Consider the following 24973-nt stretch of genomic DNA (forward strand, 5'->3'; position numbering starts at 1 on the left):
CCACCCCACTCCCACTAAACGTGAATATTGATGAAGTCACGGTAATGCCCCAAGACAAACATTCAGAATCAAACCCTGCAAAGCAATTAAAAGTTTGTGATGGAAGCACCAAGGCCAGGGCGAAACATACGGAAGGTGAATACTCAGGATGCTTCAGATTTTCAGGTTTGGGAACACACAATATGACAAGGTCTGAGGCAAAAACATTGCAGTACAGAAAGTGAGAGACCCAAAGAAAATAGCACATAGAAACACGCATGCTGTGACAAACAACTTGTGTCAAGGAAAAGCACAACCTTCAGAAGGTACAAGGTCTTAAGTGGATTACCCTGCTTGTCAAGACATTTTAACTAGACATATAGAGTACTTTGTGAAGAAGTAGGACAAGTAGCATCACTACCTTAGAGATTTTGTTTCCAAAGAGCCAATAGAGAGTACAGAAGTGAAAAAAGAAATCATTTACTTGTGACAACACAGACATTTATTAATTCTGTACTGAGTGACCATATCAATAAGGGGCTAGGCATAGATGAGACCAAAGTAGTTGGTTAGTAACATTTGGGATGCTAGAAGCTGCCAGCTTTTCATACTTGCTTAGCACTGCACACAAAAATCTTGGGGAGAGACAATGCTACAGCAGCTAGACCCCCAGCTATAGAGCTACACAGGTATCTGGCATCATGAAAGAAGCTTTACCCCAGATTTCTCCCTTAAGTTGGGATTTTAAAGGCTGCTAACATTATGTGCTGGGATGATATCTTGAACTCCTCGTGTGTAGAGACAGAGCAAGGAACACTTACAGGAACACCAGCAACTGAAGGAGGTGGAACCAGGACCTCACTGAGAACAGTATGCAGCTTCTCCAGCACTTTGAAGACATAATTTTATCTCTACTATATGTTTCACGATAGCAGCAACAATTCTTGCAAGATGCTTTGTGAGTGGATCCTCATATCACCATGTAAATTTGTGATTTTTCTCCATCTAGTGAACATTTTCTTTAATGATGTGTTTGAACAGAGCCAAGCATATCTAAGGTCTCCTTGGTTGGGACCTTTAGGAAATTTTTCAATATGAAAAACACAAACAAGAAGCTAATAGCAATCTATCACGTCTAAAATCCATCCCGTAATCACTCTGTGGTGCAGCCCTGGCTTTTATGTGGTTTGTTAAATGTCTTGCATACTGTGTGGGTGTTGCATAAGTAATAAATAATAATAACTAATATTTGTAATGCTCTTATAACAGTGGCTAAACCACTAGCATGCTGACTAATACTGTCTCATTGGCTCCCTATACTGTCTGCAATCCATCTGCATTCATCTCGCTCCTACACAAAAAGCTAACAACCCGAGTGTAACGCAGGAGGGGCCCTCCCACAGTGAGGTGATAATGAAAATTGCAAGTTAATAATATTAATAATATCTTCCTATGAACATGTTTATTTTAGGACAGGACATTGTTCCTCAACAGACTGTGTATTTGCACGTGCTACCTTCCTTCCCCTTTCAAAGATATATTCCATATTTCACCAAGGAGTCAAATGCATTTTTCTCCTCAGGAAGGCAGGAACCAGTCAAGGGACTGGTCATGGAGCAGTATTGTTGCATGTAAACTGTTCATCGTTTTGATCCTGGCTGTATGTATCTGATCTTTCCTGAGTCAGAAGGCTCCTTTCTTCATGGCACCTCCTGGGCTGCCCTGGTTGGAAGATGAAGCAGGAATTGCCTTGGCGTCAGACTTCTAGGTATGGATTCCAGGAGCACAGAAAGCAAAGCAGACAGAGAAAACAGCAAGGAGGGAGTTGAGGCGCAACAGGAAACTATTTATACAGGTACAGGGATGTGGAGAAGTCCAAAATTTTCTTATTATTCTCTTGGTCAACAGTTTTGACTAGCAGAAAAGGGAAGGTGAGATGCAGGTGCTCACCTGCAGTTCCTGCATCCTAGACAATCTGTCAAAATGCTCTAAATACACTGTTTTACAGAGGCAATCTTTGTGAGACTGGCAATGAAAGATAAACTATGATCTGATTTGACACTTCACTTTATCGCGGGTGGAACCAGGCCCCAGATTTTTAATACTAATGCTTTGGGACATTGAAAATCCACATGTGAGGCTTGGCTCTCTCTCTGCTGTTTACATGCTAAAGTGACATTCTGATTCAGTCTATCTCATCAAATTCATGATTTCAGAAGTTCCTTTAAACATGTCTGCAACATCACGCTAACTTTTCAATACCTCTGTGTCAATACATGCCAGTTGCTTAGGGTTATTTTTTTCCTGTTGGAAAGAAGGTCAAACCAGCAATGCAAATGTATTAGGGGGAAAAAATGAATTCAAGTAACATTACTTGTTTCTGGACTCAAGATGCCAGTCCATCTTTAAATCACACAGCTGAGTATTCAATTCACAAATACAATGAGGGAACTTTTAAATTTTAGCTGTCATATTCTGTTATGTTGCCTGATGTTAAGTTGCATTGTACTAGCAGTGAATGGGATAGGACTGAACATAATTCACCACATTATAAACAGCATAACGTAACTTGACAACTGAAATTTAAAAGGAGGAAATTCTTAACTGTAGAATCATAATGTATACTCCCATACATTTATAAACCCAGCAGCAAAAGATCCAAGTATAAAAGCTGATAAGATACTTATTGCCAATAAATAAATATTGTCTCATTTTGTGGCATGCAGACAATTTGTGGTATTTTTCTTTACATTTTAATTTCCTGATTGCATGGCTGCCCCTTTCCTTTCTGTGCTACTTAGAGAGGTACATGGTGCTGGTATCATCTGAAAACTTTGTTCATACCTCAGCCGCAGGGCAACATTCACTGTTCCGGATGCTGTTTTGTTTGCTGTCCTGGGCTAAAATAAAGAATGAAGTAACACATTTCTTCAACATGAATATGCTAACAGCCATAAATCTGCTCCCTGGCATTACTGTAGAACAAACCATAGTAAATGTTTAAAAATGTGCTCCTAAAATAAGCCCTGGCTGAGCTTTGATGTCACTTTATTTAATTCACATTGGCATTGCATACACAGCTCAGTTTACCAGAGAGGATTCATTCTTTACTGAAGCATAATTACATTATCAGATATTCAGTAGAGGCCATAAACCACAAAATGGAAATTAGACCGTCAATGGCCATTTTATACTACAAGGATTATTGTATTTTAACGTTTGTGTTGTCAACCACTGTGCTGGCAATCTAGCATGCGGACCCCAATTTTCAACATCACTCCAACCTGAATAAAATTTAAATATATGAACACCAAATTGAACAATCAATAACAATCTTTTAAGCCATATAAGCTTCTGACTGGCAGCAAACTAAGCAATAGTACAGAGGCAAATCAATCAGGAAGATCTTTTTTCCTTTCTAGTCCTATATGTTTTGGGCTGATGGAAACTTATTTTGGTGCATTGTTTCCTGATCTTCAATATAAAAAAAAAGAAAAAAAAAAGAAAAAAAAATTAAGCTACAGCTTTCCCTTCATTGCCCACTCAGATTTGTAAATGGAATTTATTGCACGCAATGTCCTCTTATAGATTAAATTAATGTTATTGTAAAGAGGTTTAATGCTCAAAGATATTTATGACTCATGCTGAGAAAGAAGCTGTACTCAGTTATGATGATTAATATAATTTTCCCAAGTTCTCACAGATGAAATTGCTCCATGTGCATATTTTGAGTACAAAACAGATAACCATAATTCTAAGAAAAGGCAGCCATGATTGTGTTACTGATGCATCATTTGGAATTAGCAAGTTGCTCATGGAGTGCATGAAATGTTTTTGCTGGGTTTGGTTTCTGTTTGATAGGCACGGGAAGAAGCAACATTCACATGATTGCAACCTGTGCTTGTGTTTTGATCCTAACATAACAAAAGTTGGTGCTTATAGTTATTTAGCTTTTATGGTCATCCACTAATAAGACAGATTGTGATTTAAAACTTAAATCCTCTGTCCAAAATGAAAGCTGGATTTGACAATTTATATCATGAAACTAAAGATTTACTAATTCCTCTGACACGTGGACCTGTAAATGGTGCAATCTCTACACTGTTGCAGTTAAAGGCTCAAAATGGATCACATGTGACCAGTTAGAAGAGCTCTCCAACACTTTTGCAAGGTCAGGGCAGATTAAACTAAGGATCTCATCTCCTTACCTTTTGTGGGTCAACCCTCACTAATAGTAAAGATTACAAATATTCATTCTGTTTATTATGGACTTCATTTTTACCATAATTAGATTCAAGTACTGTGGCTATGTTTCAAAAATACAGTTCCAAACTTTCCTTTCGGACATTTGGTAATCGTTTAGTGGTCATGTGAGAATAGCAAACTAAGGTATGTATCCTGCAACCAAGATATGCTTATTCCTAGAACTTTTCCTTACTTGTGAATTCCTTCACACCGTACCTAAGAAGCTGGTACACTTCCTAATCTTACCTGAATCAAACCAATTTTATAATGTAAATTTGAATGACTAAAGACCATAGATGTCATAGATATTAGGGAATTGATACTACTTCTGCCAAAAACAAGGACTTCCCATCCTGTGTCAAAGAGCTTTGAATCTGATCTGAAAGTGATGTGAAGCCATGAAGGGAATTGCAATATCAATGCCTTCTATCAGTGAACTGATGCATCTTACAAAACAGCGTAGTCATACAACTTGACAGAAGTGCCAGAAAAGCGTAGTCCTATTTTCTCACACATTTTCACCATAGTGAAACTGAAATAAACCTGTTCAAGAAAGGTCCTTAACAGGAAGGCTTCCTGCCTCTCTAGGTCCCACTGAGGCAGGGCTTCCTAGGTTACACATCTAAATCTTACTGACTTTCTCTAGGCTTTGCCAAAGGAAGAAGTGAAGAGTATATGGTACAATCACTTTGCTGAATGCTATTCAGAAGATAGTGCATAGATGGTGAACTGGAATTAAATCGTTTACTTAAAACATATTTTTAAAGTTATATTTAAGATTTTTTTAAAAGCTTTGGAATAAATGTTTCTCAAAAGAAATACAAATAAATTTCTTTCTCACTTCCTTATGTCATTGTCCCTGCATTTTAATTTCCAGAGCCATTTGAAAACTAATTGCTATAGGTTATTTGGTTTAATCTGATTGGGGAGTTATCTATTTTTACCTGCAGTTAAAATATGTCAAAATACCTACAGATATTACTATCAATTTCTAATTAGTTAAAATAAAAAGAACACATTGCTCTTTACAAACACATTCTCTTTCCATTGGCTCCTCTAGAAGTAATCTGGTGTGTATTTGTGATGCTCATGCTTAGCCATTGCTCCAAATTAGAGTAAAATCATTTAGGGTAGAGATACTAATAACAATAAACATGATTTTCTACAGTGATATAAAGTAAGGCAAACATGAATTTTAAAATAATAAGTAGTATTTCCAGCTTCAGAAGTCCAGAAAATTCACAACTCAAAAACCACTTCTATCTGAAAACTGCATATGAAAGCATAGAAATCATAGACTGGGTTGAATACAGTTTTGAGAAAGCAATGAGATATTTCTAATAACATTGCAATTTATCGCATTATCTTTAGGAAATATAAACACTTAATTTGTTTGCTAAGGTTACTACTGAGAACCGTATGATGTAACTACACAGCTATAGTGCTTCAGGATAAATATCTATCACAACGGGAATTCTGACAATTCACTAATATACATAGATTCCATCCTCGGAAACAATCATTTGCAAGAGTTATAAAAGCAATGTAACCATGATTTTTGAAAGGGGAACATCGTGGATAGGGTTGCAGATCTCTATCTATGCTATCTAAGCATATCAAAACTCAGATACATTTGGCCTAAAAAAAAAGCTATTCTGCCTTCCTACTATCTGCAGTCTTGGGTGCCAACTCCAAACACGATTCAATTTAAAAACAAACAAACAAATAAAAAACAGTCTGTCATTGAGGGTTTTGTTCACACTAGCCAATACTAGATGTTTGCAAAGGCTAAAAAATTATTTATTTATTTATTTTAAGGGCTAGATTTAAGATAGATTCAATTTCTCCAAAATGACATCATTTGAAAAAAAAAAAATATCACACAGTATACATTCTTTCATACTAATTCATAGCTAGATTGCTATAGGAATCCACGCAGCATAAATATAAATATATATATATATGAGATCTATACATTGTGTCCACCATTTTTCTCAAAGTTTTCCATAGAAGGTGCTAGTCCAGTAATTTCCCAGAAATCTTTTTCCACGGAAAATTTTATTCCAGTTTCTATCCCCCTCCCTCTTTCCTATAGCTCTTGTCAGCTATCATTATAAGCAAACAACACAAAAGCTTAAAGACATACCCTCTGGTTAAAAAAAAAAAAATCCCACAGCTTTCAAGTGTGAACTGGATTAATCACACATAATAATTATACAAAGTGATAACACTTATTATAAGATCATATAAACACCATTAAACCAACAGTGGCAGTAACCTTTAGGAAGGAAAAATAAAGCCACCAAAAATAATATAAATCAAAGTTTCTATTGGTAAGACTTTCTGGACAAGGCTTCTCTGAAACCCTTAATGAAACTAAAGTGCAGCATTTCAAAGCAAATGACAGTCACAGTTGATTTACATGTTCCATGCGTCTTCAAAATATAGTGTGAAAAACATATACAAAATAAGGGTGGAGAAAAATCTCTGGTCTCCAATCTCTCATCCTTCAGCCTCATTTTTAAAAAAAAACTCTTTTTTAAGCTTGTTTTCTAGATCGTCAATGTAATTATAAAATAATTCATACTCTCAATATTAGCAATTCTTTGTTGAGCTTCATGCAGCTCTAAACCAAGGCTTTCAAAGATAGTTTTTTTATTGCATTAGTTGTGGCTTCAAACATATCAGCCTTTTCCTTGCAAGTGCTTTGTTTTTCTTAAGAAACTCCACTTGGTTGAAAGTTTTGTTTTGATCACATAGTATCACTCATTTTTATAGTTTCCACTAAGTATCTGAAGAATAGTTTCCAAGAAATTCTTCATGGACAACTGCATATTTTCAAGCATAAACAAATCCTGGTGCATTCTGATACCAAGGAGAAGATTTGTTACCCCAAGTCATTGGGTGAAAAGAAGACTGTGATACTTCCACAGTCACAGAATATGTCCCTATGGATACGTGGATACTACTGCTTACAAACCCACCATGGCTTCCCCCTTCCAGCTTGATCAATGTTAGAAGCTTTTGAAAAGGTTTCAAAGTCAAGGAGGGGATCATGATCCAAAGATAAAGATCAAGCAGAGGAAAAAATTAGGGGAAGCTGTAGAGCACTATGTAAGCTACAGAAGTGTAAGGAAGATGGAACATATTATATATGCAATTATAATTATATGCATATTATATATGCATTTTTTTTACATTTGTAGGTAGAAAGACAAACATCTTGACAATTTAAAATCTCTAAATATTTTTAACATACAAAAAAATATAATTAACAAGCATCATGGGCAGACTTAGGGCAAGGAAATGACTATATGAAAGTCCTGTATATGTTGAAACAAGCAAAATAATTGAGGAGGATACAAATTGTGCAGACAAGCTTTTATGCAGCAAACCAAGTGGTTAAGGAAGATAACCCTAATGGTAGCGTTTCACCTGGAGTAGAGTAGGAATGAGCTACAGAAGCAGTTTAACTTAGAGTGAAAGAAAAAGAGAAAGAGAGAGAGGAAGAAAGAGAAGACTTCTATCCTACAAGAGCATACTACAAGAAATACTTTGAAACATGCTGCCGTGGAGTAAGGTAGAAATAAAATTCATTTAGGATAGCAGTGAGGTGGGAAAAATAAAAATCGTATTGCTGAGGAAGGCTGGTGATTTTACCTATAGTGAAAAAGAGGATAAATTTGGGGATAGAAATATTACATTTTGTTGATGATTCTTGTCTCACATTTTTAGAATTCTTCAGCACTTCTCCCCACATTTCTTCAATGCCACTTTAGCTGTCAAAGCTTTCTCTTCTTTTACATTTTAACATGTAGGATGCTTTACCTCAATGGGGACAAAAGCAATCAGAGGATAGCTATGGAGAAAAATGGAGATGCAGGATCAATTGGAAGGAGAAATGAGAGCAATTGAAGATTGTATTCTGTGGATCAGCCCAGAGTAACAGAAGCAACATGGGATTATTGGACCTTCAGAGTCAATTTGCCAAAGCAACTGACGACAGCCTCTGACAAGAGAGTTAGCAAAGAAATCATGGAAATTCTCAGAGAAACCTCCAACTTGCAGAAATTCATAAATGAAAGATCAACTGTCCATTGGCAAATGTATATATAATTATAGCACTAAAATCAAGTGGTTTTAATCTTCATAGCAATTAACAACATGTACAGCAGCTACTATATGAAAAATAATTGCTAACATAAGAAAGGAACAGCTTGTTCGCTGAATTTCTTTCCTCTCCTTTTTCAAATGAATGGCATTTTTCTATTTGCCTATTGTCCAAAGAATTGTTTGGGATCATTAAATATATAAGGGGCTCAGATATCTATATTTTACCTTTATGTCAAATATTTACATGTCATACATAGGACCTCACCAAGGAGTTGTTGTGATTAGTTGCCAAGAAGCATCAAGAATCAAATACAGTTGTTAGTGTTTAAGGGTTTTCCTGTTTATTTCTACAAACATACAGGATAAACACTGTCAGTACAAAGTAAACTATAGAGTACACATTTTTTTCCAAAACTAATACCCCATAAAAGCCTAGGATGGTTGAAAACTACATTTAAACCAATTCATTCTGGTGACTAGTACCATTTGTGAAGACTCAAAGGTATTTCATAACCCAGAAACTATGTTAACTAGTTAAAATTATCATTAAAAAGCTACCCATGGTTTTGGCCTGAAATGATGAAGATCATCCTAAACACATCAACAAAAAATTGAGGGAAAAAAAAAAAAAAAAAAAAAAAAAAGTAAAACAGATGATATAGTTTTAACAAACAAAATCTTCAGCTTAGACTATAAAAAAAAAAAAAAAAAAAAAAAAAATCAGCCATGTGTACACTATCATAAAATCTAACCCACCACACCAGGGACTGAATTTTGAGTGACATTCAAAAGATTTTCATTAAAGCATCCATTTGTTTCAGTCATTTGAGAACTATTTAGTCACTTAACTCTCCCAGCTGAATTTTTTTCAGATGCCAATTGACAGAGGAAATTCATTCCAACTAAAGATAAATCCCTACTTTGTCTGCCAAGAGTTTTCCTGCCATAGACAATTATTGGTCTAGAGGGGACTTTTTCTTTCTTCTTGAAATTTAGCTCCTTCTAAGAAACCTATGTAAAATTAAGTACTTCATTAAACTGACAATCTGGTAAGTCTACCTTTGTGCTTTGTTTCTTCCAAGGCAAAGTTAAAGAACATATGAAATGGAGGAAACATATAGAGTTCAGTAAATTTGTTTTTTAATTCAGTAGCTAGAATGGTAAAATGGGGACATAAGAGAAGAGAAAAGATTGGTTTATGTCAAACAGGCACTTTCTTTTGAAAATAAAAGGTTTTCTGATAAAGCAAGCATTTATTTCAAAACAGATCATGCACAATTAATTTCAAAAATAATTAACTACATAAACTCTTATATTACTTGTTTGTAAATTTTATTTAATTCTATGATATCAGATACTGTATTGCTGGGCAGAATTTTTCGAAGCATGAAAGGTATTTGCAAACGCTGGGTGTAAATTTATATTTTAATGGCAACTATTCCGTGGCATCCAACATTGTTTTGATATCACATTTTTAGATGAGGAGGAATCTCTGAGTTTACTAAAGGTTTTTGAAAGAGATGCATAAAACAATTCTGTTGACTTGAGGTTATCAAAGATCAGAACAACATGTAGAACTTGTCATCAAGTAAGAGCATTAGCAGTAATGTTGCCTCTCTTTCAATAAAGGCGATTTTTTTTCTATTTTTTTTTGTATTTGGAAAACTCTACATCTTATTCTCTATTATGTCTCGTATCTCTGTGTTCATTGCTGTTAATTATTGAAGACAGTTACCCATTAGAGAAATGAATTTGCCCATGTTTGTCTTCTGAATTCTACCCTGACATGCTTTAACTGGCCAAAATATCCTGAAAATCTTCTCCGAAGTAAATGACAATAAAAAAAGTAGAGAAAAATTAGAAAGTTCATCATTTTAAGCACTTAAAATACATATGATAGCATAAGAATATTGGATTAAAAACACTCTAAATTGGGCCTAATGGAGACAGAATTTGGTTAGTTGGGATGTTGATAGAGGATAGTCATAACTGCAAAGAAACAAGCAGTGAAAAAAGGTACAGGATCAAAAAAGAAAAGTCATTGGACCCTAAGACAAGGAACAGAACAGGTAGAAGCTCATTTTATAATGTCCATAATGTAATATACATTTCTTTGAGGACTAATTTAACTGTAATTTATTTTAAAAATATTTTTTTTTAAAAAAAAGGTCATGATTAAAAAAAAAAATAAAAATGTGTGTTCTTAAAAAACTTCAGGGTTTTCTAAGGAAAAAACTGAAAAGGTTTTGCCACATTCATTATTCACAATTACATCAGGAATACTTTGTCACTGAGGTAATGTCAAGGAAAAAAAGAAAAAAAAATAAGTATGGTAAGGTAGAGCAATAGCCTGTCTGCCACAAGGCTGAACAAGATGCATTAAAGTGGGCCTAAAGCAGTTCATGAGATGTGTTTCCCTTTCCCCAGATGGTTATGGTAGAAACAGAGGCTCCAGTATTGTTTTCTGTGTTTTCCCATTGAATGATTATCTATCAGAAATAAATTTCCAACAGGACTGCATTTTGTGTTATTTACATATTTTTTTTTTTAACAATTCACCATGTCTCAAGAAAAGAGCCTGAAGAAGGATTTGGAGTTGTCACATGCCCTTATTGCATCTCAAGGGGGAAAGGTGGGATGTGTTATATTATATAATAATTCTCACTGTATGACAATTGTATGTTTTCATTGTATGAAAACATCTCGATAAAATTCAAATTATTGCAAATTTGGGCGGGGGTTGTCTGTTTGTTGGCTTGGATAGGTTAATTCCAGAAAGCAAAAGTAATAGGCTGTATGTTGTTGTTTTAGATGTCACCAACAGGAGTGTTGAGAGACCAATGAAAGAGCCCAGGGCAGTCATGGGAAAAATTCTTGTTGTCATCCACGGTCTCCAGGCCGTGCTCAAGGGGCCTGATGTGAATCAAAATCAAGATGGGACATGCACAGTTTGCATTTGAACACCAGGTGGCTTCTGGAGCTGGTATCTCCATGCAAAATGAGGCTGGAGAAGCTCATTCTGTGTCCTGCACCATTTAAGAATGGTCATTAATGGTGAAATTCATTTTTCTACATTTTTCTCCTAACAGAAGAAAATAGATCAGTAGGAAAAAGAAACAAAAAACAACTACAGACTACTAATATTTAAAACATAGGGTTTGGTCCTAAATCCCACATGTGCCTGGAAATCCCACTGCACTGTTCCTATTTTGGTGCTTAATAATTAGTCATTAACTCCCGTCCTGCGATGAACAGAACATACTCATCTACCACTTGCTTGACAAGATCAGGCTCATGTTGATTATTTTAACAGACTAATTTAATTCAGGTTTCGGTAGTTTCTCTAGGAATTTTCCAAGCAGAAATTTATCAGATTCCGTATAAATCTATGTCAGGAGGAATTTTAATGGAAATTACTACATTAAGAATTCAGGATCGGGCCCTTAATAGCTGGTATAATTTATCATCTTTTTAATATGGAGAAATCAGTAAAATGAAATATTCTAAAGACATAGAAGTAATAACCCAATCAGTTAATATGAAAGAAAACTAGACAATACTGCCCCAACTAGAGATAGCCTGCCGGAAAGGCACTGAATATAGAAGCCAGAAAAGCATTAGTATTAATTTCAGGGAAATACTGTATCTATGTAAAAAATATCAGTTAAAAGAAAGAAAACGAATTAGTTCTTCTGTATTCTCTGTACTCATTTGGAGGCCTTTAGACATGGCGTTGAAGGAATGCTGGCAGTGGTGGTATGATCACAGTCAGAAATCATTGTCCTCACCTTCATCTGTGGGGGTGAGAGGAATGTTCCAGGCTATGCTGAAAAGGAGATTAATTCCTCTGGGAAATTTTCAATTTTGATGTTATAAGCAAGGAAAATAAGCAAATTTGCAGCACGTAGCTATTAACTGCATTTTTAATGTGCAACCAGCGTAACTTATATGTTTTTAAGGTAATACAACCCAAGTGATAACTCAGAATCAAGGACGAAATGTTTGAAAACTAGCGACTGTCATTGTAGTCATAATATTAATACAAATTCAAATAAAAAGAAAATACAGCCTATTTAACAATAGTACCTACCACCTCCCGTGTTTTCAATGAGGGATATAGTAAATGACTTTGAAAAGGAGTCTAGTACCCCTATCCTAGTCTTATCTAAAAGGAAACTGAGGCACAGAATTTTGCCTGCACAGCTTTAGAGGCCAGTGGCAGGACCACACTGGAAGGTAAGCTCTACAGTAAGCTGGATCTTAAACTTCTACCACTCATTAAGTTCCTGAAGCTTCTCTACTGCTGTAAAGGCAACACAAAGACAAAAAAAATCCCTGCCCCAGAAGGCTGCCAGCTGCTGTCAGAGTCTGAGAGACTCAAGCTTCTGGGCAACTCTAGATTTCCATTTACAAGGTGGGATTTGGACATGAACAGGCCCTTTGGGATCTGGCCTCAAATGTCATCAAATATCAAAAAGGCAGCTTTTTACTAGTGGTTGCTTTCAGAGGGAAGTTCCTTTCCACTGTGTGGTGATAAAAGATAAAGGATTAGAATTAATAGTATGTAAAGACAACATTTTCTTAAAACGTTGGACAGAACAGAATTGAAAGGTCTCTCTTTTTTTTTTTTTTTTTTTTTTTTTTTCTATAACAGCTAATTTCCATTTGCCTTTTCTAGTATTACATGAACTGTGATAGATTCATCTTTATGTGCCAAAAAAATAAAAAAAGGCCTTACCCAATTAAACATGCCTATGTTTCATGGACACCGCTACAGGGGCGGGATGCAAACTTCTGTATGTGACTACCAAAAAAATGGTTGTGTTGCCCTGGAGATGCTTTGCTGAACCAGAGTAACAGTATTTAACAATTTAGCTAACTGGTAAATCTAAACATACTACTAATTCCCATTTGTAATATGCTAAATTGTTTGCAACAAATTTAAAAACAAGCAAACCATGCTGTGAGTTGTCAGTTGAGCAAAATATTTTGTTTGCCATCTCTCTTACTGGGGTTAATAAATTAGCTTCTAAAATTCTGTAACTGGACAACTCATATGGTCTCAGAAAAGTTAAACTCTGCAGAGAAATCATTACCCAAACTTGTCAAAATTGGCATCTTACGATAAAATAAGAAATGTATACATGGACAAAACTTTCAGCTTTAAGCTGTAGACTTTTTGTTTTCTTTTTTCTTCTAAAGCTTACAAGTTTCCTTTGGGTTCAGGTATTTCTAAACTTACATTGAAAACACAACCTTGAGAAAAAAATAAAAACAAAAAGGCAAAGCATAGTACATGCTTTAGTAGCTTCCTACAATGCAAAAAAAAAAAAAAAAAATTAGCTCAAATCCCAAGGCCCATCCTCAGGAGCTTAATTGCTTCAAAGAATAGGAATCTTGTCAAATTCAGTCCAAACAAACATAATCAGTAGCTTTCAAAGCTTGTTTGACATTGAGGAGGAATAGAAAACAACATAGGAACCAAAGAAACATACATCGATGGTCTGTCAAAATTTTTTGTTAGACATGATGCTATTATCAAGGCACATCAGGATGAAATAAAGTGACCTAGCTGACCACAGGCTTACAAATGTCTTGGGAAGGAAGGAAAAACGGTGAATCAAAAGGTAGCTTTGTTGCATGTCCCCCCAGGCCGTCTTATTGACAGGGATGACAATGGTCCCAAGATGCACCATTATCTATGACCAGCAAGCAGACATCAAATGCTACCGAGCTGTCTCTGTCAGAATAGAAAATGCTGCTCAAAATATACAGGGCTTGTTACATTTTGTTCAGCAAAGGTTTGTCAAAAGCCAGGGTCACTCTGTGTGTGCACTGCCCTGAAGGGTAATTTTAAAAGGAAGGAGAGATGCACTTGATTCTTCAGTGTTTCTCCTGGAAGGAGACTTCGAGTCTGTGGATGACCAAAATGTTTTGAAAATCAAAGGATGACTCAGAAAAAAAAAAAGTAAAAAATAAAAAATAAAATAAAGTAAAACAAAGCTAATAGATGTTATTACGGCTGTGTTATTAGAAGGCAAACTACTTTTCTAAATAAACAGGTTGGGGAATTATTCCCATATTTAGATGTTTTTTTCAATAAAAATTCAGTGGATTTCTAATACATCAGGGGTGGATGCTACCGTAAAGGAATGACTCAAATTGTAGTGGATAAGTATGCCCTCTTCAAGGATCTGTGTTGTACCATTATGCAGTTAATTGCAGTAAAAATATTTATACTGGCGAGAAAAGAATTGTTAATATGGTACCCTTTGGAAAGAAAAGAGAGAGGTTGTATATACAAACTCCAACCTCAGAAATGTTTGGGTAAACTTTGTTTTTCTGTGAACATCTGCTAAGCACACACTGAGGAAAGAAAGTCCAAATGCACTTCACTAATTGACACAGAAATCTTTGTTTAAGAACTGTGTAGCTAAAAAACAAAACAAAACCTGACGGTGAAAAGAATATTTCAGGGAGTCAGAGGCATTATTGATACAGGAGAGGCAGGATGGAATTTGTTCGCTGGTTCCTGCTTGTGGGGCAGATCCTGCTTTTTTTTCCCCTTAATGGTCATTACTGCATTGCAGCCAGGCATGGCTTTAACATAAAAGTAAACCAGAAAAAAATCCATATTACTACCCTTCACAGACCACAAGACCTTACAACCCTGCAGCTCTGCCATTAATGTTGCAGTTGCATCTCTTTAATTAAATGGCACACAAATCCTTCTGGTGTCTGGTGGTACATGGGTGGATGCAGGGATGGGAGCAGAGCCTGGTGGCCCCTGTTCCACCACTGCTCCCCAACAAAGCGAACATCCCAAGAGCATCATGCCCCTTCAATGCCAGCCCACTCATTTCTCTGCTGGCTGCTACTGTTGAGGATTGTGATTCTTCAGAGCTTTTACTTGTATTGTTTTCTTCCTTTCTTTTTTAAGGATAAATAACAGAACAAGAAAAGGAAAAGAACATTCCAGTTACGGCCTTTTGCTTCAGGTTTGTGGCTCGGAGGTTATGGACGATGATCCACTGTGCATAGCCAGATGATTTTCAGGACAGAATTTAGGATAATAGTCTATCACATGCACTTCCTCTCATGCTAGGCCAGTCTCAGGATGATAGATATGATCCTTTTGCATTTCATGGGATGTGCTAAACCTAGTGCTATTAATTCAATGCCATAGCTCTGTTTTCCTTTCACTGGAAGTCACAATATGTCTCAAGTAAAGGTGACCCTTCTTTCCTCCTGCTGGAGGACTCCTAAGCTCCCTGAGAATTGAGGGAGACTTTGCACACCAAGTATTTGCCCACCACTGCTGCTTTAGCAATTTCACCAAAACACTTCTTCCTAGCTTTTCTTTCTTTCCATTGTTCACTATTTAGGTGGACTCACCTAATTTTCAGCACAGGGGTGGGTTAAATCCTACTTCTTAGGATTTTTTTTTAACTGTTGGTTATTGAGATTGCCATAAAAGGGGGGAAAAAACACCAATATGCTCCTCATCAGTAAGTTCAATGTTTCATTAAAACACCTGCATTAATATTACCCATTCTAGCTCTCAAAATAAGGAAACCTTACCAGTGACTTCTGTGCTGTATTACCCTGAAGGAAATTTAGAGCTTTAAGGTATCTTTAGCATTTTGACATCAAAGCCTTCACAGAAAGAAACTCACCTGATGCCATCTGGAAGCAGAAGGTGGCACAATTATATCTATAATCGCATAGATATAATTTGTCCACTGTTCAGTCTTGCATGAAACAGCTCCTTGAGAGCAAAGACTGAACCAAATTTATGTGAACAGTGCGGTAAGCTCATTCTGTCAAGGGTGAGGTTTCAGACAGGTATACCACGGAGACAGAAGAGTTTGTAATGCTCTTATTTATTAAATGAACACTCACTATTCACCATGACACTAGGCATTTTCATTATTTCTGACCACAGCAAAACACTTAGCCTCCCTTCCTGTTTTCAGAATCCTTCACTTTTTTCAAAATCAAATTGAACTGAAAAACAAAGTAGCATCAACTCTAGTTAATTGCCTCAGGGTGATCGAAACGAAGAACCTAAGGCTATGGCTATCAGATAAACAGCAAACATGAGACAACACTCCAGCTCCCCAGTTCAAAATAAGGAAAACAACATTATCACATCTACTTTTCTGCCATCAGCAAGAAATCTAAGTAATACCTGTGATTCTGCGATATTTGTCCAACACCACAATAACTGCATTACTTATTAAAATGAAGGGTTTACGATTAATGATAGCTAGGTTCTTGCTATAAGGATAGACACCAAGCAAATAAGTATGATTGCAGATGTTTAAGAGTAAATGTGAAAGGAAAGGCAAGAACGTTAAAAAAAAGGAGAGAGTATTGATTCAGTGTGACTGATGTGAATGAGTTAAATGATTGACTATGAAGTGTGAATTCAAATTTACTGTGAATGGAATTTACTGTGAGTGGAACAGAGTATGCATGACCATGACTGAGTGTGACTAGGTATCATTAGGAAGAACTAAGCGAATATGAGTGGAAAGCACTGATTATCTCCCCTGTAATCTATAAATAAACAGTATTGCAGGAAGTTTTGAAAAATGTATTTAATAAGGGATTTCCACTGCCTGAATAAACTTGCTGAGGCCAGACAGCTTGATCTAAAGGAAAATGTATCATTTTACTCAAAGCTCTGTCATATAATAATATGTGAGCTCATATCTGACAGGAACAAAATAGGCCTAAATTTACAGCAAAATGGAATTGCTAGACTTAAAATAGATAACTTTCCAATTATCAGCAAACAAATTTACTAACTCATAAGACATCAATTACTGTCTCTTCTACTTACGGGTATTTTCCTAACATACATATTTAAATCCAGAACTATAAGCATTTAGGATCCGCAAATTTGGGAATGGATGTTGACTTCTGAAGCTCAGTGTAATACATTTTTGTTGCCACCAAGTAGCTGTCCTTCTGCAATGTGACCAAATACCTAAATCACCACCAAATCTCTGCCCTTGTGATGAGTGACAGACTGTCTGATGTAGTTCTAGTTCAATTCACAGGGAGTAAAGTGTGTTTTACATCCCACATTCTCAGACCCTGGATGTATGAGCATGTCCTAGTATTTTTTCAGCTGTTGCTTTTCCCAAAATAATCTCTCTGTTTAACTCAGCAACTTTTAGTGCAACTCAGATCATCGGAGTACTGGGCTCTGGTACCAAAGATCTGTGCAAAAAAAAATTAAGATTTTAAAGGCGGATCCTGCCACAGATGAAAACCATGCCAAAAACCTAGATGCTGGTGTAGCCAGCATGGATCTTACCTTTGAATTCAGTAGGACCAAGATTTTGTTCTCATTTTCTTCAGTGTCATAGGATCAATTCCTTTATAATACATGTATGCTCTCTTTTCTCATCAGTTATTTGCCTTATTTGAGTATTTTTCTTTCCCCTTGTCTTTCTATATTCATTAAAAATCAAACAATCAGCAGAATTTGTTTTTTATGTCATCAGCTGCTACTTCCACTGAAGAAGAGAAAATAAAAACACTTGGTTCTGAGATTACACTGCAGTAAATTAATAATCAAAGCCAAATAACGTGAAAGAGCAGGGAGGCCATTTCAGCTGGCAGTAATCTTTCCTGGGAAGCCTGAACTCCTCCTTTCTTCTGCTAATATGCTGGTGACGAATTTACTGGGGTGAAGAAATTCCCCAGCTCTGTCTGAATTAGCTAGGGCTTAATCTAAGCCATGGACATGAGCATCCTTGAACCCTGTGGTTCTTTGGGCTAGAGGCATTTTACACTGATGTTCAGTGGATTTACATCCTTATAGCTTTGCAGGCTCTAAGTTAGCTCTGCAGATTAATAGTGGCTGAGGATGCAGCCCAAATTTTGCATGAGTTTTTGTTTGCATTAGATTTTGCTTCCAGCTGATTAATAGAGCAGGGTAGCTGTGCACTTCCATTTTATGAGAGCAGGACAGAAAATGTTACTAGTTTACTACTATTGCCTGTCCAAAATGAATAAATGATTCCCATTTGGCCCTTAATGAGCATTGAGAAACACCTCAAAATTGTTGGTGCTGTCACTCTAAAATACTTGCGCTTTTGTGATTACATAACAGAACTCAAAAAAGAAATTTTCCATTTCCATTTAAAAAAAAAAAAAAAAAAAAAAAAACGAGGTTATGAGGTTATGAGAACATACCTTAATTCATTAAGACAAAAAATGTACATTTCACAAGAGCATGACAAACTCTCTCCCCCATCCCGCAAACTCTCCGTCTCCTTATTAGTTAGGTCAAAGACTGAGTGTCTGGACTGTCTGAGCAATCCTCTCCTGTAGATGTGCATCTCCCAAGCAAGACAGAAAAGCCATTGACAGAAAACAGTGGGTAATTTACACTGCTCGTGCCTAAGCTGCACATGTTCCGTCGATAAATGGAAGACTTAATTCTTCAGGATAGCAATTCAGGCATTTTAAAGGGTTTCCTAATGAGGTAAAATTCACTAATGAGATAAAGAATAAAGAAAAAACTTTTTCCCTTACAATTACAGAAATGCAGAGTAAGTAAATTCCACAAAAACTTCCACAGCATTATGTAGTAGACATGTAATAAAATTAGATCATTAAGACTTTGTATTCTTTTTCCAAATGTATATGAAAACCTCTTTATCACAACTATGGTGAGTTACCTTTTTAGATATAAAGCTTGCTACTCAAGATGAGCACATTAATGTTACTAATTCTCCTACCTGGCACTTCCAGAATGGTAACAAAAATATTCCCCACTATTTTCCTTTCCTACACAAAGTTCCTAAGTTTTAACAAGATTCACAAAACCACCGACCACTGCAAACTGATATGCAAAATAATTTCTGTTTATTCTTTCTTGCACCTTCCAACAGCTTTCAAAAAATTCAACAGTCTTCTGTGGGGCAAAGACCAGGTTGCACGTTCCCTCAGCTTTACCAGCAAATTGTACTTTCTCACTCCAAATTTCAGCCTGAGAAAAATAAAAGGGTTTGTCCGCTTTTTGGGGGATGAGGGTGATTTTTTCCACTTTGAACAAAAGGTCTGATTTATGATTTTCTAAACAAGCTTATTTCCTGATGCAAAGGCTCTTTCTACAGCTTCCAGAAAGGTTAAGAATCGAGTGGACAATTAGCGCTCACTCTCTCTCTCTCTCTCTCTCTTTCTCTCTCTCCCTCTCCCTATATATATAGCTATATAAGTCCCTAACATTTAACTGAAGTGATTATTTCCACTGTTTTCTTTTCTTCTACCTACCCTTGAGTTACAAAATCAGCCAGGATTACTTCTGAATTGCATGTCATGTTGAGAAAGGACATAGTTTCCAATACACAGCAGGACAGAAAGAAAGGATGCTATGCTAAAAGAACAGTTACAGGCTGTGTTTAGCAGTCAAACAAAATGTGACACTCTTAAGTATCGGTATTGCCTCAGTAAGGCCAGGTTGTCTGTTCACCTTACATTATGCTACAAATTCTTAACATAGCTTTAGGTTATCCAGCTTTATTTAGCTGCCGACAGAAGGACTTTTACTATTGTGGATGAAGGCAACTGTCTCCAGAATTGATCTCATTAGCAAAGTTTCCATAGGAAAGAAGATTAGAGAAAGCAACTGATTTTCTTGACTTGTACTAGTATTTCAATGGCAGCGAAGCAATTTCTTCTTCCTCACAGGCATTGGTTTCAGATCACATTTTTAACTCTAATTCAGACCTCAAATAATTCTGAAGACAATCAGAATTATTAGTGACCATTCTCCTTTAGAGCAAACCAAGCATTCAGCATGGTCAAGCCCTAGCTTTTGATGAGCGTCATTTTTTTTATAGGCTGTGTATATAACATTCAAAATACAGTATAATAAATAAAGACAAAATAAATTCAAAATAAAGACAGAGTTAAATGCATTCTATATAGTTCCAGTTTAAAAAAACGGAAATCGAGTATGCAAATCCAAAGATTCCCCTAAATTTGACAGATGGAATACAGAAATTTTGTCAATGTCAGAAAATAAGTGCTTATTTGTAACTATAATATGCTAAAAAGACAAATGAATACTATATTTCAATTCTGCATATGTTTTAGACAACATTTTAATATATAGTGTTGTTTTAATGTCACTTAAATATCTGTAAATTCATCTACAATTTTAAGGAAAAAAGTCCTTTAATGAAATCTAAAGAAATGATTTAATTCCACAATTGATAAGCTCTATTATATATGTATTTTTTTCTAAATTAATTATTATTTTTTAATTTTTTCATAAATTTTGTATAAATTTTTTCTATCCTACCCAACATAAGAACAGTAACACTGCACAAGCCAGGAGAGGAAAGGAACAACCTCTGAGCTTTGCAAGATGAAATATGAGAATGGGGCATGGACAGGAAGAAAATAATATGGCAATTCAGAGGATTCACTGTTCTAAATGCCCTAGTTTGGAGAGAACTAAGGGGCTTAGTAATATCTACAAAGCTATGATGTGCTTCTGCCTGCTGCAAACAGCAGCCACACAAATCCCTGTTCATGCAGGTTTCATGAAAGGGTCCAGATTTGGCCAGCAGTCATTATTTTTGTCTCCAAGTTGCAATATTTATATTGAAGTCACATTCATAGTTGAAGCTGTCATCCTCAAGGAGAAAATTGTTGTAGTTCTTGTCCTATATATGTATGTTATATAATTCTGACTATTATCTCTACAGCCTCTCTGGCAAACTTTCCACCACTCTTCCTCTGTTAGGTCTTGAACTGATCATAGTCAGGGTTCATTTATATTTCTGATCACTGGCTGGACAATGTCCCTGGGGTGGTGAAGTCTACTATGGCAGAACACAAGTATAATTTTCTGGCTGCTATATTCTAATTCATTTAATTAGGGGTTTTCTTGGATCTTCTCTTGGGTGTGTGTCTTTTCATATTTAGAGGTTTCTGTAGAAAATCTATCTCCTTTCCAGAAAGACACAGGGAAGGTCCTTCTGCAAGTGTAGGTCTTGTTTGCTCTTCGTCAGATTAATATTCATAACATCAGCAGCAGCATATACCTTTCCATGATCTCTTTACAATTAGTAGCCTTGAGAAATAATTATGGCACAGCAACCCCCAAGAATTACAAACATATTTTAGATACACTAGCAATGGGGAAAGAAAAAAAAAAAAAAAAAAAGTTTTAAGGTCTATCTTTGAAAAGTGAGACCCTGACAAAATTTAAGTCCAAATAGTTAAAAGAAGCAGACTGAGCTCTAATTAGGAAACATATTGCCACAAAATGTGAACCTTTTCACATTTGATACCCCAGGCAGAGCTCAAGCAGAGGTACAATTATATCATCTTCTTTAAATAAATAAAAAATGGAAAAAGATATTAATCTGCATTGTACTGATGCTTACATGTCTGAAGCCAAACTTCCACTTCATTGTGCTATGTTCTCTATACACAGCACCAGAGTCTCTACCTTGAGAAGTTTTCAGTCAAACCAAGAAAAGGTGGGAGAAATAAAGTGTTACCTTAATTCCACTGACATATGGGGAGGTTACATGACTCCTCCAAGCTGATACAAGATGTCTGTGGCAATAGCCAGATCTGAGAGGGATTTTTTGCACCTGAGGAGTTAGGTCAAGCACATGGAGAGTGAAAGTGTTAGTGAAAAAAATTTTCCATATTACTTCTAACATAATACATATTTAAGGAGAGAAAAAGAGGGAAGATTTTCTAGCCAAATTTTCAATATTTCAAATGTAACTACATAAGTGTGGAGAGGAATGTCACTGTGTACTTCCTTAAGCCTAAATAGGAGCATATGTATTACTATTATTATTACTATTATTATTAATAATAACAAGTTAAATGAGAAATGGGAGCTAAGGTTAAGAAGAAAAATCAGTAAAAGATTTTCTGAGTTTATTATTAAAAAATAGTTTCAAAGAAAAGTATTTTTATTACAGAAAATTTAAGGAACAAATTTTAAATCAAATGTTTCATTTAACCTCCCAGTGATTTTTTTTACCTTTCATTTTTTGTGAGAAAATGAGTAACAATAACAAAAAAGCCATAACTCAAAGTGTTTCATTTGTAATTATGCTGATAGTTTTAAAAGCAACTTGATAAATTGTTACTTGAGACTTATGGAAATTAAAGAATTTTTAACAATCCAGACATTCGTGGCAATGTCTGCTACCCAAAACCTTAAGAGTGTACTCTAATGATTTCCTGCAAAAATCATTTAGTAATTTACTATTAATGAGTGATAGTGTTTATACACTTAGCTAAGAGGAGAGAGATTTTTTGAGGATACTATATTCTCTTCCCTCAATTACCACGGTATAATTACAGTCAGGAGAAGGCTTTCTAAAATAAATTAGAAATCATTGCTGGTGGTGCTTCTTGTGGCATTCCTAGCCACAATAGCTACCAGCAAAGACAACTAGAACAGACCAAGGTTGTTATCAACTTATATATCCAAAAAGACAATTACATTACCCTAGAACATGAAAAAGGAGTAAATAATAATTACATTATTTCTGACAATTTTGCTCCTTTCTGGGGACAGGAAAAATAGCAAACTAAGTGGTATACTGATCATGTTTTATCGACTAAGTCTATTTTGGTTCACTGAGCAGGTGAAAACCAAATTGCCTTCAGTAGCCAGCAAGAGCACCAGTAACATTCTTACCAAGGTTGTGGTTGTTATATGGAAAATATCAATAAATAAAATTGGGATGTTGTAAATAAGGATATCACAATAAGATGAAATATTCCATGAACTAGATCCGTTTGTGAGATTCATGTAGGAATAAAATTTATGATGCTTAATCTACTAGCTTCAAACTCCTCCAGGGTGCTCTCATTGCAAACTCTCAGAACTAAGGAGATTCTATGATAGCAGAGAGAGTATCTACAGCTTTATTATACTCCTATTTGAACAAATATCAGGATACAAATACCCCTCATCATTTTTTCCCTTACTTAGCAAAATAGTAAAAAGAAACTGTAGAATACATTAGGTGGCAAAATGATAGATAGGCAGCTTTGTCTTGCTTTGCACATTCACCAGAGTGATAAAACTTCACAGAGATTTGGGCGTTTGGTTTAAAAACATATATATACTTTTGGAGTTGTAAATTCATTTGATAAAATGAGGAAAGGTATTGCATTGTTAATTCTAACTTTATTTTAATTTTGTTTTACTCCAGATACCCACAGTTTGTTACTTCTCCAGTTATACAGATATACTGATACATTCTCTATTATCATAATTAATATTTACTTTTAGTTTTGCTTTATATCAGATTTCTGCTGTCATTGCAATAGCACCCCAGAGAGTGAGAAGTGCTTGACAAAACATGGGGGAAGAGTGGGCACCTTGCTTATTTTTGCTTGCTCTAATGTCCCAGCACGCAGCCACAGGCAAGTATCCAAGCCCAGTTCAAGGCATCCTGGAACCTCATTCAACTTTTGCCAATTCTGTGTTATGTTAAGAGACTCTCAGACTTCCCAGACCCCAGCATCAGCTCTAGTATTTAAACTGGAGAGAGTTAAATGGATATTAAACCTTTTTTATCATCCTAGCTACTTTATATCCTAAATACACAGTCTTAAAGTCCTTTCAGTGGGAAAATCCTCCTACAGTTGTTTGCATTGCTGGTAAGACAGTCAAATAAGACAAAGCTATTTTAAAGCAGACCATAATCTGGCCCATAAGAGTCCTCATGTTCTTCCAGAAAATATTTTGTTTTTGTGGTTCCTTTGCCAGTATTAGCTAAGGAAGCTGTGGGGCAAAAGGAATCCACCTTCCACCACCACTGTCCCACTGACCAAAGCAGTAGATATGCCATTGCTGGAGGTCACTGGAGGTGACCTACAGTGTACCATATGCCATAGCTCCATCCCTGACATGGAGCCAGCCAGGTGTTCCAAGAGCTTAAATAGTGATATGTTATTCTGATCTTGACTATTATTACAAAATGGGATAATCAAGTTGTCCAGGAAGATCATCTTTTCCTGTCAAGAAGAATGCCTCACTTTGCTATTATAAACTTGAAATATTCACAGTGCGAGGCTTACGATGAGAATCTGGTAATTCAGCACAAAGTATATAGATGCTTAATCATATATCTTAATAAAAAATTATACATTCATGGGCTAACTGAGACAGATTCTGATTACCTGTCTTTTGAGAAACAGACTGCTTTAGAAAATTATTTGGAGTACTCTACTATTGTACCTGTCATACACTTTTAATTAAAAATGTATTGATGCATGACTAAATTGTGCACAGTGAAAAACAGACCTATTTTAGTTCAATTGCAATAATGTACACATAACCCAATGAAGTAAGCCCATACAATTATAACAGGAAGACAGCCCCAGCACAGTTATACTTTTTCAGGTCAACCTCATACCAGATGTATACGCTGTAGAGCCAATCATCACAAATCAATGTGGACTCAATCAGCACAAATGAATTTACTAATCTACTCTAAATACCTGTAATGAAGTCGTTTCACTAACCTATCGTAAATTAAATGTGTAGAGAAATGAATACAGAGTAATGATTAACATTATTTTATGGAGTATTTCTTGACAAAGTCCTCTAACTAAGGCA

The sequence above is a fragment of the Aythya fuligula genome, chromosome 6 (genome assembly GCF_009819795.1).
Source record: "Aythya fuligula isolate bAytFul2 chromosome 6, bAytFul2.pri, whole genome shotgun sequence".
NCBI lineage: Eukaryota > Metazoa > Chordata > Aves > Anseriformes > Anatidae > Aythya > Aythya fuligula.